This window comes from Lepidochelys kempii, chromosome 1 (genome assembly GCF_965140265.1).
Source record: "Lepidochelys kempii isolate rLepKem1 chromosome 1, rLepKem1.hap2, whole genome shotgun sequence".
In the NCBI taxonomy this organism is placed as follows: domain Eukaryota; kingdom Metazoa; phylum Chordata; order Testudines; family Cheloniidae; genus Lepidochelys; species Lepidochelys kempii.
The window spans coordinates 1,596,795-1,612,414 of NC_133256.1; the positions used below are offsets into that span (position 1 = coordinate 1,596,795).

A 15,620-nucleotide genomic window follows, 5' to 3' on the forward strand; every position below is an offset into this window, starting at 1 on the left:
AGATCAGCACTGGCCAAACACCTCCCTGTCAGGGAGTAAAGATGTCAGGAAAACGTCTTTTCCAGGATAGCTTCCGAGGACTGCTCCTAAGTACACTTTATTATTTAAACATTTTATAACTAACTTCTACGAAACACATTGGTCATAATGACCCCATTAAGTTATTACTTTTTAAAACTTTTAAAAAACTTTTATTAGTAGAGGCACTTAGACATGAGGTTGTTTATTTGCATATTGTTTTTTTTTTATTTTTAGTTATTTACTTTTTTATATACTAATTAGCAAAACTGCCAGTACCTATGACCTTGCTTCTGCAAGCCTGTCTGCAAATTAACCCTGAACTATGTGGTATTATTTTTACTCATTCATTGTGGCTGAGTTCACATAATATGGTTGCAATTATATTGAACACATTTTGAAATATATTCACCCCTTAAATCCAGGGCAACAGCTCCATGTTTCCCAGCCAGGCCCCACTGAATAACCCTGCCCCTTCTGTGCAGTTCAAGAGGGATGCAACTTAGAGGCTAAGCATCTGTCCTGCAGACCAATCTTCCAGACATGTGCCTCTCCGAGCTCTTTCATCAGACCCTGAGCCTGCCCCTATCTGAGCATCCTTGGTCTGGCACAACCTGCAGGATCCCCCGTCACCTAACTCAGCTCTGTGTTCATCTGGGCTATTATGAGGGGCAATGTGCTGATATTGAGGGCCATTTCTGGGCTCCAAAGCTCTGCACTCACCCAGCTCCGGCTCAGCAGAGAGGGGCTTCCCCGGCCAGCGGCAGGCATCTGGAGAGTCTCTGAGAAGTGCCGGAGGAGTGCTGGGCAGGGAGGTTTATAGCCATCGCTGGGGGATCCCAGCAGGGTTCTGCCTCACCTGAGAAGCCGCAGCTCAGCAGAGAGTGTGAGACTGGGGAAACAGTCCCCTGCTTCCCCCTGCTTGGGCATACGGCGCCCCAAGGGGGCTGGGCAGGCCGATGCACCAGGGACAAGCAGAGAAAACGGGTAAAGATCATTATTATCAAACAAATTAAAAGCCATGCAGGGTTTGCCAAGGCTCATGAACTCTAGGAGCCTGTTCCAGTGCTGTACGTTTCTGGAGTCGTTCATAGATCTGGCTACAAGAAAATCCCTGGCTGCCGGTTGGTTGCAGAAACCACAACTTTTGATCGTTGCTGTGAATTTAAGTGTCATTGCGACCCCGTAGGCCAGGTCACAAGGCCACTCGCTCCTACTGGGTCTGGCCATCTCTGCCTGCGGGTGTGGGCTGGGCTGAGCCCACCCAGCACCATGGCTCCTGCGTGACCTTGAGGACTTCATAGTCTGTGGCTGCCTAGACACACCAGAGGCTTGGCTCAGGAAGTCCCCAGCGAGTGGGGCAAGGCAGGGCTTGTGCTGGGACTGGGGAATCTCCCATCTCTGAGCTGGGGCTGGTTCTAGGGTGTTGGCATCAGGCCTTCCCCCTACCAACCCACCCCTCCCATCCTGGGATTGGGGGAATGTGGGGAGCATGTAGCCCCTGTTGGAGGGTAACGGACCCTGCTGCCAACTCAGTGTCTTGTCAGTTACAAAACAAGAGTTTAGGTCCCACGCCTGACCCAAGTTTTAAGACTCCATCAGAGGCAGTATCGCCCTACTGGCAAACCCTCCTCGTGTAGATGCAGCTTATACCGGAAGTAAGTGTAATAAGCTATACCAGCAAAAGCATTTTTATGCCAGTAGAATTGTCTACACTAGGGCTTTTGCCTGGTTAGATATGTTGTAACAAATCACCCCTCTACCCCCACTCCCCCAGCCAACATTGCTATCCCAGCAAAAGTTTCTAGTTTAGCCCTGGCCAAAAACAGTTTTAATTGAGAAGCTCATTACAAAACTGTTTCCAGTGCTGCCTGAAAGGTGCAGAATCCTGGCTCTCTCTCAGTCATAGCTCAGGCCAGGACATGGTTCTCAATCAATATTTCTCCATTAGCTGGTTTAGGAATGGGAGGTCAGACACTGGATGGTAGTTGGTGAGATTGCTGGCTTTTCCACAGAGCCAGTTGGATGATTGTACATTTTCTGGGTGTGCTAGGTTATGATCTGAACACTTTCCAATTTATCAACATGCTTTCTGAAGTGTGGACAACAGAACTGGGGACAGTATTCCACTAATGGACTCACAGAGGTTATATCATGCCCCTACTCCTACTGGATATTCTCCTTCTTGTGCATCTGAGGATTGTTTTTTCTATTTTTTTTTTTTTTTTTTTTTTTTTTTTGCTATAGCATTGGATAGGAGCTCACGTTCCTCTGGCTAGCTACTGTGTCTTCCGAATCCTGGTCAGAGTCACTTCTTCCCAGGACACAGTCTCCCATCTTATGTAACCTACAGTCTTTGTTCCCAAATATAGGACTTCACATTCATGTTAAAACACATGTTCAAATGAACCCATGCCACCAATAAGATGCAAAGTTTTAACTGAAGGCAACTAACCATTGGAACAAATTCACCAAGGGTCATGGTGGATTTTCCATCACTGAAATTTTTTAAATCAAAATTGGATGTTTTTCCAAAACATCTGCTTTAGTTCAAACAGAAATGGATGAAGGGAAGTCCTATGGCCTGCGTTATACAGGTGGTCAGATAGATGACCACAATGGTCCTGTCTGCCACTTCAGTCTCTGAATTTGTGACCCAGCCAGTCTGCATCACTGAGTTGCCCCATCATTGTTTACCACTCCACGATTTTTTGTGTAATCTGCAAATTTTACCTGCAATGAGCATTGGACCAAAAACAGACCACTTCCCTAGGAACACTCTCATTGGTTGATGCCTTCCCATTTACAATTACTTTTTGCAAAGTATCAGTTAGCCAGATTTTAATCCATTTGGTATGAGCTACATTGACTTGTAAAGTGATTTTTAAAATGGGATTGCCATGCAGAACTAACTCCAATGCTTTAAAGAATAAGAATACTACATCAGCACAGCTTTTCCATCTGTTATTAATTGCCTGCATTTCCTGTCAGCAGATTTGAATACCTTGTTCTCATCTTCCCCATTGGGTACATATTGGGATGTCTTTAATGTTTAACTAGTGCCTTCACTTCTCCTCTCAACCATGATGTTTTTTTAACCAAAGAAGCCATAGTGCATGACTGCAGAACGGTGGTTTTTGTGGGCATCTAATAAAACACTCCTAAATAATAGCCAATTATCATCTTAACTACATTCTGTTTGCAAATAGCCACTGAAAGTAGATTGTGATCCCTTGCACCCAGGTAACCATCAATTTTTAATTCAATGATACACTTGATCTTTATCCATAACATTGAAATCCAGTGGAGAATTATCCTGAGTCGGTTACAATATCTTTTGTATTACGAAGTTATCATCTCTACATTGTAGAGACTCCAGTGATATTTTACTAGTGGCAGCATGAGGCCACCAGCCTACGCCTCCCAAACTTAAATCCCTCGTTATAATGCAGTGTATCTTTCTGCAGATTATAGGTAAGTGCCTGAGAGCTGTTCATCCTGTCCCTGGCCTAGTATCTAGGGGCATGGGGCTACACTTGAAATGCTGCATCGGTCCAGCCGCACTGACGCAGCCATGCTGCTGTAGTGCTTGAATGAAGACTCTACGGCGACGGGAGAGAGCTTTCCCCTGAGTGATATAGTTATACCAAAGCAATTCTGGAGTGTAGGCCTGTCCTAAAACAGGCAGCACCATGATCGGTCCTTTAGTACACTGATCGATAAGAAAGAGATCTTGGAGTGATTGTGGAGAGTTCTCTGAAAACATCCACTCAATGTGCAGTGGCAGCCAAAGAAGCGAACAGAATGCTGGGAAGCATTAGGAAAGGGATCGATAATACAACAGAAAATGCCATATTGCCTCAATGTATATCCATGCTATGCCTAAATCTTGAATATTGTGTGCAGATGTGGTCGCTCCATCTCAAAAAAGATATATTGGAATTGGAAAAGCTACAGAAAGGGGCAACAAAAATGATTAGGGTATCAAACAGTTTTTTGAGATTGATAAGACTGGAACTTTTCAGCTTGATTAAGAGACGACTAAGGGAGGATATGATAGAGGTCAATAAAATCATGACTGGTGTGGAGAAAGTAAATAAGGAAGTGTGTGTTACTCCTTCTCATAACACATACACTAGGGGTCACCCAATGCAATTAATAATCAGCAGGTTTAAAACAAGCAAAAGGAAGTATTTTTTTTCACACATTGCAGAGTCAACCGGTGGAACTCTTTGCCAGAGGATGTTGCGAAGGTCAAAACTATAACAGGGTTAAAAAGAAGTTGATACATTAATGGAGAATAGGTCCACCAAAGGCTATTAGCAAGGATAGGCAGGGATGGTGTCCCTAGCCTATTTGCCAGAAGCTGGGAATGGGTGACAGGGATGGATCACTTGATAATTACCTGTTCTGTTCATTCCCTCTGAATCACCCTGGAACTGGCTACTAGGAGGACACTGGGCTAGGTGAACCATTGGTCTTAACCAGTGTGACACTTTATACCACAGGGGAGAGCCCTGTAATCCCATATTCATCATTTGTATATAATTGTGATATTTCATATAAAGCATGCCATGTAAGGTATCATGGGAAAGGTTATTGCTAGAGAGCTTATTCCTTCACTCTCTCACTTCCCTTGTCCTTCTTGCTTGAAAGGAGAGCAACAATACCCGAAGTCTGAAGGTGCAAACTATTCAATGTATATTGAGGTGAACTTCCTTTTTCCTTATTTTCAAATCCCAACTTACTTCCTGTTTGCTCCTAATTTATATAGTAATATTCTTAGCTATACATTAACCAGTCATTCTACTGAAATTTAACTAACCAATCCTAACATATTGTAACATGATTAGCTAACCAATTACATGCCACCACCTTAATTAGTTTACACCCAGCAAAATTAATTATACAGCAGACAGAAACAATCACAGAACCAGACAGCGACCATGTAAATAAACAATAACAAAGTGGGAACTCTAATGACAAAACAATACAGAAGTGAGGATTTCACAACTACATCTATAAAGACATAAGCACTTCCCAGCTGTGTCTATTGATAAGTGAGTTCTTACCAGACAGAAAACTATCAACCTAAATTTCCTTTTACATCTTCTAGGCTCTTCCCTTTCTTTGGAGGTGATAGATCGGATCCCCTTCCTAACAGCCCCAGATTGACTAGTTTGGGATGTGAGGAGGTGACCGGTCGCTTCCCAGGTTGTGGCTGCCTCTGCTGCTTAGACAAAGGCCTGAGCCTAAGAACAGGGCCTCAGACTGTCACAGGGAGAGAAGGCCCTTACACAGATTCTTTCTTGTATACCTCTATTACTAGCGAAATGATAAACATAGACCTACATTCTTAAATTCTAAGCCTTTACAGGCAGGCCTGAATATCTATATCCTAACAGTTATGGTATGCTGAAACCCATTGTTCTATTGAAATATGTATATCATTAGTGCATAGGGATAAGTGTTGTGTGGTTGTCACTAAAATATGCTGTGATCTGGGAAATCACCCAGATAGTAGCTCCTCAGAGAAAGCAACAAGGGAGGTAACCAACGCCTAGGTGGGCATTGAATAACCATCAACAACCATTGTCCAGCAAGGGAGATACAATGCAATGACTCACTTGCACAACTCCACACCACGGAAATTGCTCAGCCTCGCCTAGTGAATCTGCAATGCCTACCAGACATGCCTGGACTTGTATTCTCCAAGCACATGGACTGAGGATATAAAATAGGGGATATACGCCTCATGGTTTTTCCTTTCTCCTCCCCCACCCATGCTGAAGGCAATCAGAACGCTGGAGCTGAGGAGGCTGGTGCCCAGGCTAACAGGGAGAGCCGGCATATGAAATACTGTAACCAACCTACAGTATCCAGTGGGGTGAGAAAAAATGGCTTAGTCCAGATATTGCCTAGTCTAGTAAGGTTGGAAATTTAGACTCCATGCTTGTCTTCTATTACCCTTTGGTAACTACTCTGACTTTTTGCCTATCACTTATAATCACTTACAATCTATATTTTGTAATCAATAAACTTATTCTAATGTTTATCCTTACCAGTGAGTGTTACTGAAGTGCTTGGTAAATCTGCTCAGGTTTACAAAGGCAGGTGTATATCCACTTTCCACTGATAAGTGGCGAGCCAATTAATAAACTTGCATTGCTCAAGCAAAAGTCTTGAGCAGTGCAAGATGGTATATTCCTGAGGTACAAGGCTGGGAGCTGGGGGATTTGGCTGGTGCCTTTCTCTGTGTGATTCATAAGTGGCTCTGGGAGCATTCGTGCAATCGGGCTGGGTGAGGAGGCTACACATCTGGTTGTACTGAGTTGTAACAGCATCTGGAGGGGTTCACTGCTTGTCACCAGTTAGGCATTCTGAGAGAAAAGCCAGATCAATTTGTTCAGGGGGCACAGCTGTCCCACAGTCCCAGGTTGCAGCCCGGCGATCCCATCATAGAATCATAGAATATCAGTGTTGGAAGGGACCTCTGGAGGTCATCCAGTTCAACCCCCTGCTCAAAGCAGGACCAGTCCCCAACTAAATCATCCCAGCCAGGGCTTTGTCAAGCCTGACCTTAAAAATATCTAAGGAAGGAGATTCCACCACCTCCCTAGGTAACCACCCTCCTAGTGAAAAGGTTTTTCCTAATATCCAATCTAAACCTCCCCCACTGCAACTTGAGACCATTACTCCTCATTCTGTCATCCGCTACCACTCAGAACAGTCTAGATTCATCCTCTTTGGAACCCCTTTTCAGGTAGTTGAAAGCAGCTATCGAATCCCCCCTTATTCTTCTCTTCTGCAGACTAAACAATCCCAGTTCCCTCATCTTCTCCCCATAAGTCATGTGTTCCAGTTCCCTAATCATTTTTGTTGCCCTTCGCTGGACTCTTTCCAATTTTTCCACATCCTTCTTGTTGTGTGGGGCCCAAAACTGGACACAGGACTCCAGATGAGGCCTCACCAATGTTGAATAGAGGGGAACGATCACGTCCCTCAATCTGCTGGCAATGCCCCTACTTATAAATCCCAAAATGCCATTGGACTTCTTGGCAACAACGGCACACTGCTGACTCATATCCAGCTTCTCGTCCACTGTAACCCCATCCCACCCAGGATAGCTGTTCTTATCGTCTTGGTCATGCCCTCCTTAATTATCAGTAACTCTAAAGCAGGTAATAGTATCTTTAATGTAGATTCTAATATTCCAGTTGTGCTTTCACTAATATCAATCATATCAAATTTCTTGACTTCTCCTCTCCCTGGATTCATCCCCGCCTGTTCACCTGGTGGGGTTTCAGAGGGTTGGTGAGACCTAAAACCAAGGGGCTGGACACTTGTGGCTATCAAAGATCCTTTGGCACTTTATGAAGGATTTAGGAGCATTAGATCTGGTGGTCTGGTCCAATTTCAACCTGAGGAATTGCTTTGCATCTCCTGAAAGATTTCCTTGTAGATTCACCTGGCTGTGCATTTCTTTTCCACTTCATGCCCTTAACTCTTGCTGTGCTGTGCTGAACAGACAGGCAGAGAGAGGGCTGTGTGGAAAGAGAGATGGATGGAGTAGATAGGTGGAAGCAACTTGCCTGTTTCACCCTACAGCTGTCTGTATTTATGCAATGGGTGAAGTGACCCCATAAACATGCTGCAACTTGCTATATAACCTGTTCTAACAGAGCTTGCTATAGAAACATTAGTTATGAACAATGCAGAGCAGTGAGTGGACAGCAAGAGGACATAGCACATCACACACTCAGACAGCATCGAGACCTATGGGGGCCCAATCTGGACATATTTTGGCAGCCTTCATGGGATACATAGAATATTAGGGTTGGACGAGACCACAGGAGGTCACCTAAATCCAATGCCCTGCTCTTCAGAGCTCTTCAGGGGGAAGATGGTGTGTGGAGTGTTTGTTTTGATGGGTTTGGGGGTTTCCGATGCCCACACAGCCAGTGCTTATACCAGAGACGGCTGGTTGAAGAAGTGCACTTTGCACTTGGAGCGGAAGGTGGGGAGGGTTGGGAGTGGTCCTTAGTTGTCATGGGAGAGGTCCTTTTGTTCCACAGCCTGGGCTTGGCCCCTGGAAAAGGTCTAAATGAGCTTTTCACTCGTGGAAGAAAGTTCCACTGAGACTGAGGAACATGGGGGTCAGATCTTCATCCTTGGGATTTAGGTCTTTTTAGATATGCTGGGGCCAGGACACTCAAAGATAGGTCAGTGATCTTGAACGTGCCTTGATTAGAAGGTTAATTCAAAGGGTCCCAGCCTAGTGACATGACTAACATCTAGGGAAACAAAGTAATACCTTTTATTAGGAAATGTAACAAGCTTCCAAGCTTACACAGAGCTCTTCATGGGGAGAACAGTGTATGGAGTTTCAGAGTAGCAGCCGTGTTAGTCTGTATTCACAAAAAAGAACAGGAGGACTTGTGGCACCTTCGAGACTAACAAATTTATTTGAGCATAAGCTTTCATGAGCTACAGCTCACTTCATCGGATGCATACTGTGGAAAGTACAGAAGATCTTTTTAAACCCACAAACCATGAAAAAATGGGTGTTTACCACTACAAAAGGTTTTCTCTTCCCCCACCCCACTCTCCTGCTGGTAATAGCTTATCTAAAGTGATCACTCTCCTTACACCTCTCTAAGGTGCCACAAGTACTCCTTTTCTTTTTGGGAATACAGACTAACACGGCTGCTACTCTGAAAACTGTAAAGAGAGTGATCACTTAAGATGAGCTAATACCAGCAGGAGAGCAGGGGGTGGGGGTGGGGGTGGGAAGAAAATCTTTTGTAGTGATAATCAAGCTGGGCCATTTCCAGCAGTTGACAAGAATGTCTGAGCAACAGTGGGGGGTGGAGGGAGAAATAAACAAGGGGAAATAGTTTTACTTTGTGTAATGACCCATCCAGTCCCAGTCTCTATTCAAGCCTAAGTTAATTGTATCCAGAGCATGGAGTGTTTGTTTTCAAAAGGTTTGGGGATTTTCAGTGCCCAAACAGCCTATGCTCTTGCTAGAGACGGCTGGTTGAAGAACAGCACTTTGCGCTTGGAGGGGAAGTTGGGGAGGTTTGGGAGTGGTCCTTAGTTCTCATGGGATTGTGCTCCACAGTCTAGGTCTGGCACCTAGGAAAGATATCTCTGATGTATAAATGAACTTTGCACCTGTCATGAATATAGGGGGAAGGGTAGCAACCTTTATGTATGCCAGCCCATTCAGTAGCATAAAGTCCCTCCTTGGCAGCTGTACTGGATTCCTTACCGGTAAAGGGTTAAGCAGTTCAAATCACCTAGCTGGCACCTGAACAGAAGGACCAATGAGGAAAGAAGATACTTTCAAATCTGCGGGGGGAGGTTTTGTTTTGTTGTTCTGTGTTCCCTCTCTGGACGAAGGAAGAAGCCAAGCAGGTACAACGTCTCCTGAAAAATGTACCTGGAATAATCCATCTAAATCCACAAAAACTGTGAGTAGGGCAAGAAAATGAGTTAGGTTATCTCTTGTTTTGTCTTGTGAATTTCCCTATGCTACAGAGGTAGTTTCATTCCTGTTTTTGTAACTATGAAGCTGAGCCCAGAGGAGAATCCTCTGTGTTTTAAATCTTTTCTTACCCTGTAAAGTTACCTTCCATCCTGATTTTGAAGGTGTGATGCTTTTACTTTTTTCTTTATAATAAAAGTTTTTCTTTTAAGAACCTGATTGATTTTGGTGTCCTTAAGACAAAGAGTCTGGTCTCTGCTCACATTGCTAAGGCAATGGTTGGTATTTTATCCCCAAGCCTCCCCAGGAAAGGTGTTGAAGGGGCTTGGTGGGATATTTTGGGGTGATAAGGATTCCAAGTGACCCTTCCCAGAATTTTTGTGTAAATCACTTGGTGGTGGCAGCGCTATACCGTCCAAAGACAAGGGAAGGAATCTGTACCTTAGAGAAGTTTTAACCTAAGTTGGTAGAATATAAGCTTAGAGGGTCTTTCATGCGGGTCCCCCCATCTGTACCCCAGAGTTCTGAGTGGGCGGAGTACCCTAACAGCACCCATTGAGCCTGAGAAGCGTGGGAGTCGGGTCTTCGACCCAGAGATTTAGGTCCTTTTTATAAATCCTAGGCCCAGGCCACTGAGTGCCTCAAAGATAGGCCAGAGACCTTGAACGTGCCTTGACTGGAAGGTTGAGGTGAAGGAGCCCAACCTGGGATGCTCTCAGGGCAGTGGTTTGCAAATGGTGGCTTGTGCCATCAGCAGATGGGGCTGTGGTGATCCCTAGTGTGCGGAAAACACCATTTTGTTCTGCACAGCATCACCTTGCATATATGGTGCATGCAAGGTCATGATGCACGGAGTACTCTATTTTGCTATACAAAGTGGCATCCTCTGCACAGTGTGACCTCACAGGCACCCTACGTACAAAGTCACGCTCTGTGGAACATGCCATTTTGCTGTCTGGGGTCCCAGGAGGAAACAGTTCATTAAAATGGGATTGTGCCAGCAAAAATTTTGGGAATCCCTGTCTCAGGGCTTGATTCAACTTTTAACTTACAATGACCAGGGTTGTTCAATGAGGGGCAGATTTTCTGTCTTCTTCTGTGCATTCAGAAAGTCCTATATCTGAATCCATTGGGACTTGCTGGGAGAACAATAGCTCAGTTTAAATGTCCCTGTCCCTTAGGTAGACCCTGCAGGTTTCCTAGCTCTCCTCTTTATGACAGAGGCACCTGCATGTTCTGTATGGGTCAGTGGAGGTGATAGAATACATGGACCTTTCAGTATCTGTTCACGAGGTTAAATTTATGACATGTTGGGCAAATTCTACCCTCTGATCCCCACTGGGACCTTGGAAATGTGGACTTAGTTTGCTTTATTGCTTCTCATGATTGTAAATCAACCCTGGCCAGTAATGGTTATAGCCATGTTGCAGTCAGAACAGAATGACTGGAATGGCTGAGATGTATAGTGGATTAGTTACAATTCAGTGCCCATGTGATGTTAGGGGTCTATTCATAGATTCATAGATATTTAGGTCAGAAGGGACCATTATGATCATCTAGTCTGACCTCCTGCACAACGCAGGCCACAGAATTTCACCCACCCACTCCTACAAAAAAAAAAAAAAACCTCACACCTATATCTGTGCTATTGAAGTCCTCAAATTGTGGTTTAAAGACTTCAAGGAGCAGAGAATCATCCAGCAAGTGACCCGTGCCCCATGCTACAGAGGAAGGCGAAAAACCTCCAGGGCCTTCCAATCTGCCCTGGAGGAAAATTCCTTCCCGACCCCAAATATGGTGATCAGCTAAACCCTGAGCATATGGGCAAGATTCATCAGCCAGATACTACAGAATTTTTTTTCCTGGATAACTCAGATCTTACCCCATCTAATAACCCATCACAGGCCATTGGGCCTATTTACCATGAATATTTAATTACCAAAACCATGTTATCCCATCATACCATCTCCTCCATAAACTTATCGAGTTTAATCTTAAAGCCAGATAGATCTTTTGCCCCCACTGCTTCCCTTGGAAGGCTATTCCAAAACTTCACTCCTCTGATGGTTAGAAACCTTCGTCTAATTTCTAATCTAAATTTCCTAGTGGCCAGTTTTTATCCATTTGTTCTTGTGTCCATATTGGTACTGAGTTTAAATAATTCCTCTCCCTCTCCGGTATTTATACCTCTGATATATTTATAGAGAGCAATCATATCTCCCCTCAATCTTCTTTTAGTTAGGCTAAACAAGCCAAGCTCCCTGAGTCTCCTTTCATAAGACAAGTTTTCCATTCCTTGAATCATCCTAGTAGCCCTTCTCTGTACCTGTTCCAGTTTGAATTCATCCTTCTTAAACATAGGAGACCAGAACTGCACCCAGTATTCCAGGTGAGGTCTCACCAGTGCCTTGTATAACGGTACTAAAACCTCCTTATCCCTACTGGAAATACCTCTCCTGATGCATCCCAAGACCATATTAGCTTTTTTCACAGCCATATCACATTGGCGGCTCGTAGTCATCCTATGATCAACCAATACTCCAAGGTCCTTTTCCTCCTCCGTTACTTCTAATTGATGCGTCCCTAGCTTATAACTAAAATTCTTGTTATTAATCCCTAAATGCATGACCTTACATTTCTCACTATTAAATTTCATCCTATTACTATTACTCCAGTTTACAAGGTCATCCAGATCCTCCAGTACGGTATCCCGGTCCTTCTCTAAATTAACAATACCTCCCAGCTTTATATCATCCGCAAACTTTATTAGCACACTCCCACTTTTTGTGCCCAGATCAGTAATAAAAAGATTAAATAAGATTGGTCCCAAAACTGATCCTCGAGGAACTCCACTGGTAACCTCCCTCCAGCTTGACAGTTCACCTTTCAGTAGGACCCATTGTAGTCTCCCCTTTAACCAGTTCCCTATCCACCTTTCAATTTTCCTATTGATGCCCATCTTATCCAATTTCACTAATAATTCCCCATGTGGCACGGTATCAAATGCCTTACTAAAATCTAGGTAAATTAGATCCACTGCGTTTCCTTTGTCTAAAAAATCTGTTACTTTTTCAAAAAAGGAGATCGAGTTGGTTTGGCATGATCTACCTTTTGTAAAACCATGTTGTATTTTGTCCCATTTACCATTGACTTCAATGTCCTTAACTACCTTCTCCTTCAAAATTTTTTCCAAGATGAGCTACTGCTGAGAAAATACCACCTTGTCATGTTCCCATGAGATGGTTACTGATTCTTTTAATGGTTAGTTACAGGGGCAGGAATCAGCCGTGCCATGGAACTGAACGCACCCAACTGGCCCGACCACAGCAGCTTCCAACTGGACCATGTCCCACCCCTCCACCTTCATCCTCCTCGGCATCCCGGGGCTGGAGGCGGCGCACGTCTGGATCTCCATCCCCTTCTGCTCCGTCTACCTTCTGTCCCTCCTGGGGAATGGCCTCCTCCTGCTTGTTATCAAGACTGAGCTGAGCCTTCACGAGCCCATGTATGTTTTCCTTTCCATCCTGGCACTTGCCAACCTGGTCATCTCCACCACCGCCCTGCCCAAAACACTCTGCATATTCTGGTTCAGGGACTGGGCCATTCACACCAGTGCCTGCCTCACACAGACGCACTGCCTTCATCCATGGTCAGTCACGGATTCCAGGTTCATGCCGGCCATAGCCTTCGATTGCTACTTTGCTATTTGTAACCTGCTGTGACATTCGGCCGTCCTGACCTATCGGGCCATAGCCAAGATAGGGCTGGGTGTTGTGATGAGGGGGGATGTGTTAGTGGGTCCACACCCATTCCTGCTGAAATGGCTCCCGTACGGCAAGACCAATGTCATTTCTCACACTTATTGTGAGTTAATGACACTGGTGAAACTGGCCTGTGCAGGCACAACAGTCATGAGAGCCTATGGTCTGGTTGTGGCATTTCTAACAGTGGGGTTAGATTTTATCCTTGTCGTCCTGTCCTACATCCAGATCCTCTGACCCATCTTCAAGCGTCCCTACAGCAGCCTGCTCCTTCTCAGCTCCCTCCTAGAGCCCCTACAGCAGCCTACTCCCTCCCCAGCCTCTCCTGGCATCCCTACAGCAGCCTGATACTTCCCAGAATAGGTTCTGGAACTAGGGGCATGGGGGTGGGGGTGCCATTCCCCCTGGCTAGAAGTGGTTTCCATCATACGCACAGTTTACAGTTCGGTTCAATGGCTCTCGGCATCCCCACTCTAAACACTGCTCCAGCACTTCTCCTTCCCAGACCCCTTCTAGCCTCCCTACAGGATCCTGCTCCATTCTAGGGCCTCTTGTAGTGTCCCTACCACAGCCTGCTCCTTCCCAGGGTCTCTCCTGACATCCGTACAGCAGCCTGCTTCTTTCCACGGCCTCTCATAGTATCCCTACTGCACCCTGCTCTTTCCCTGGATCTCTTCAGCACAGCTCTTGCTTCCTTCCTGGAATCTCCACTCTTGTGAAGACAAAAAGAAAAGGAGTACTTGTGGCACCTTAGAGACTAACCAATTTATTTGAGCATAAGCTTTCATGAAGTGAGCTGTAGCTCACAAAAGCTTATGCTCAAATAAATTGGTTAGTCTCTAAGGTGCCACAAGTACTCCTTTTCTTTTTGGGAATACAGACTAACATGGCTGCTACTCTGAAACTTGTGAAGACAGGGAGTTTATTTGGCTCCCAGCCTTTCCCAGTGTTTCTTGATGCAGTCTACAATTCCCATTGTCCCTCAGAGCATGATGACACCCAGAATGCCTTGATTATGTAAGCAAGGTCTGAATGGAATACTTCCCTGACAGCTAGCTGGGAGCAGGAGAGACTTCAGGAGCAAACTGTATTTACATGAACATCTCTACTCTACTTAGATATCCAGCAGATACAACAGAGTTACTCAAACTAATCAGCTTTGGCTGTTGTTAGGTTACAAATCACTTTAGTACTGAATGCAGGGGTAGTGAAATTCGGTCATCAAGGTGGTTGTCATTACTGTATGAATAAAGGGGAGCAGAACTGTGCTTAACCTATCCCAAATGAAGGGGTCACCCTCAGCTGAAAGGACCTCATTAAGCCAGGGGCTCAAATAAGAGTGGTGGGAACAAGTGTCCCAACCAGGAGTTGTGGACCCTCCACAAAGGTCTTCCAGGTCTGGTTTAACCTATTTCTCTCCACTGTTCAAAGAAATATCTAAGTAGGCTTTATTAGAAGCCTTTTTGTTATTTTAACTGTTCAATCAGACTAAAATCAGTTGTGGTGGGATTGTGTTTCTCTCAACCTGCTAGGAGCTGAAAAATCACCCTAAGAGGCTGAACTGCCAAGATCGCAGCAGAGAGGTAGGTTGTAGCAGATGGCCATTAATGGGTGCTCAGAGGTGGGACCAGAGAGAGCAGTGAGCCATGGCTGGCGGGGCAGCGAGGAGCACTGGCTGGTGGGGTGGCCAGCCAGATCAAGTGCTCAGATGGCAGAGCAAGCAAGGTGCCTTCTTCCCCAGGTGGGAGGTGAACTCACACAGATGCATCTCTGAACCCTGGGTCCTCACTGACCAAGGACAATCACTGTGAGTGGGGTATGGTGAGGGAGCAGAAGGGGACACAGAAAAGGAACTCTTGGTTGTAGAACTCAAGAACATGAGGCAGAAGATCCTGCTTAAGCCGGTTCTATGTTATATTGTTGAAAAGGAACCCCTAGATACTGAAAACAGCCCTGGTTTCTGCTGCTCCACCTGGCAGAAGGTTTACACTTATGGCTGGAATTGGGCACAGGGGCATGCCAGCTCGCAGTCTGCATTTAAGAGCCAGCATAACAGGTTTTTCAAAAGCCTGCCCCTGAAAGGGGACACCTGGACTGCAGAAGTGACCGAGCGCTGAGGAAAGAAGTTTCTGCTCTGTATGACACGAGGGCTAGCACAGCAGAGAATGAGGGAATTGTGAACATTGCTAGAAAACTGACAGCTGGCTCTGTGTCTAGACATACCCAAAAGCATGGGATGGGACGGGGTCAGGCCAGGACGACGGGAACCCTCTCCAGCTTCTTTAGTTACATGGGTAGCGGTGACGTTTTTACACTTTGCACTGGATTTCAAAAATAGCAGCTGAACCCAG

General features: G+C 45.2%; 1 pseudogene; it reads left to right on the forward strand.

Annotated features, from left to right (window-relative positions):
* Nucleotides 1-977: 977 nt before the first annotated feature.
* Nucleotides 978-13,506, forward strand: LOC140902630 (olfactory receptor 52K2-like; annotated as a pseudogene).
* The last annotated feature ends 2,114 nt before the right edge of the window (nt 13,507-15,620 follow it).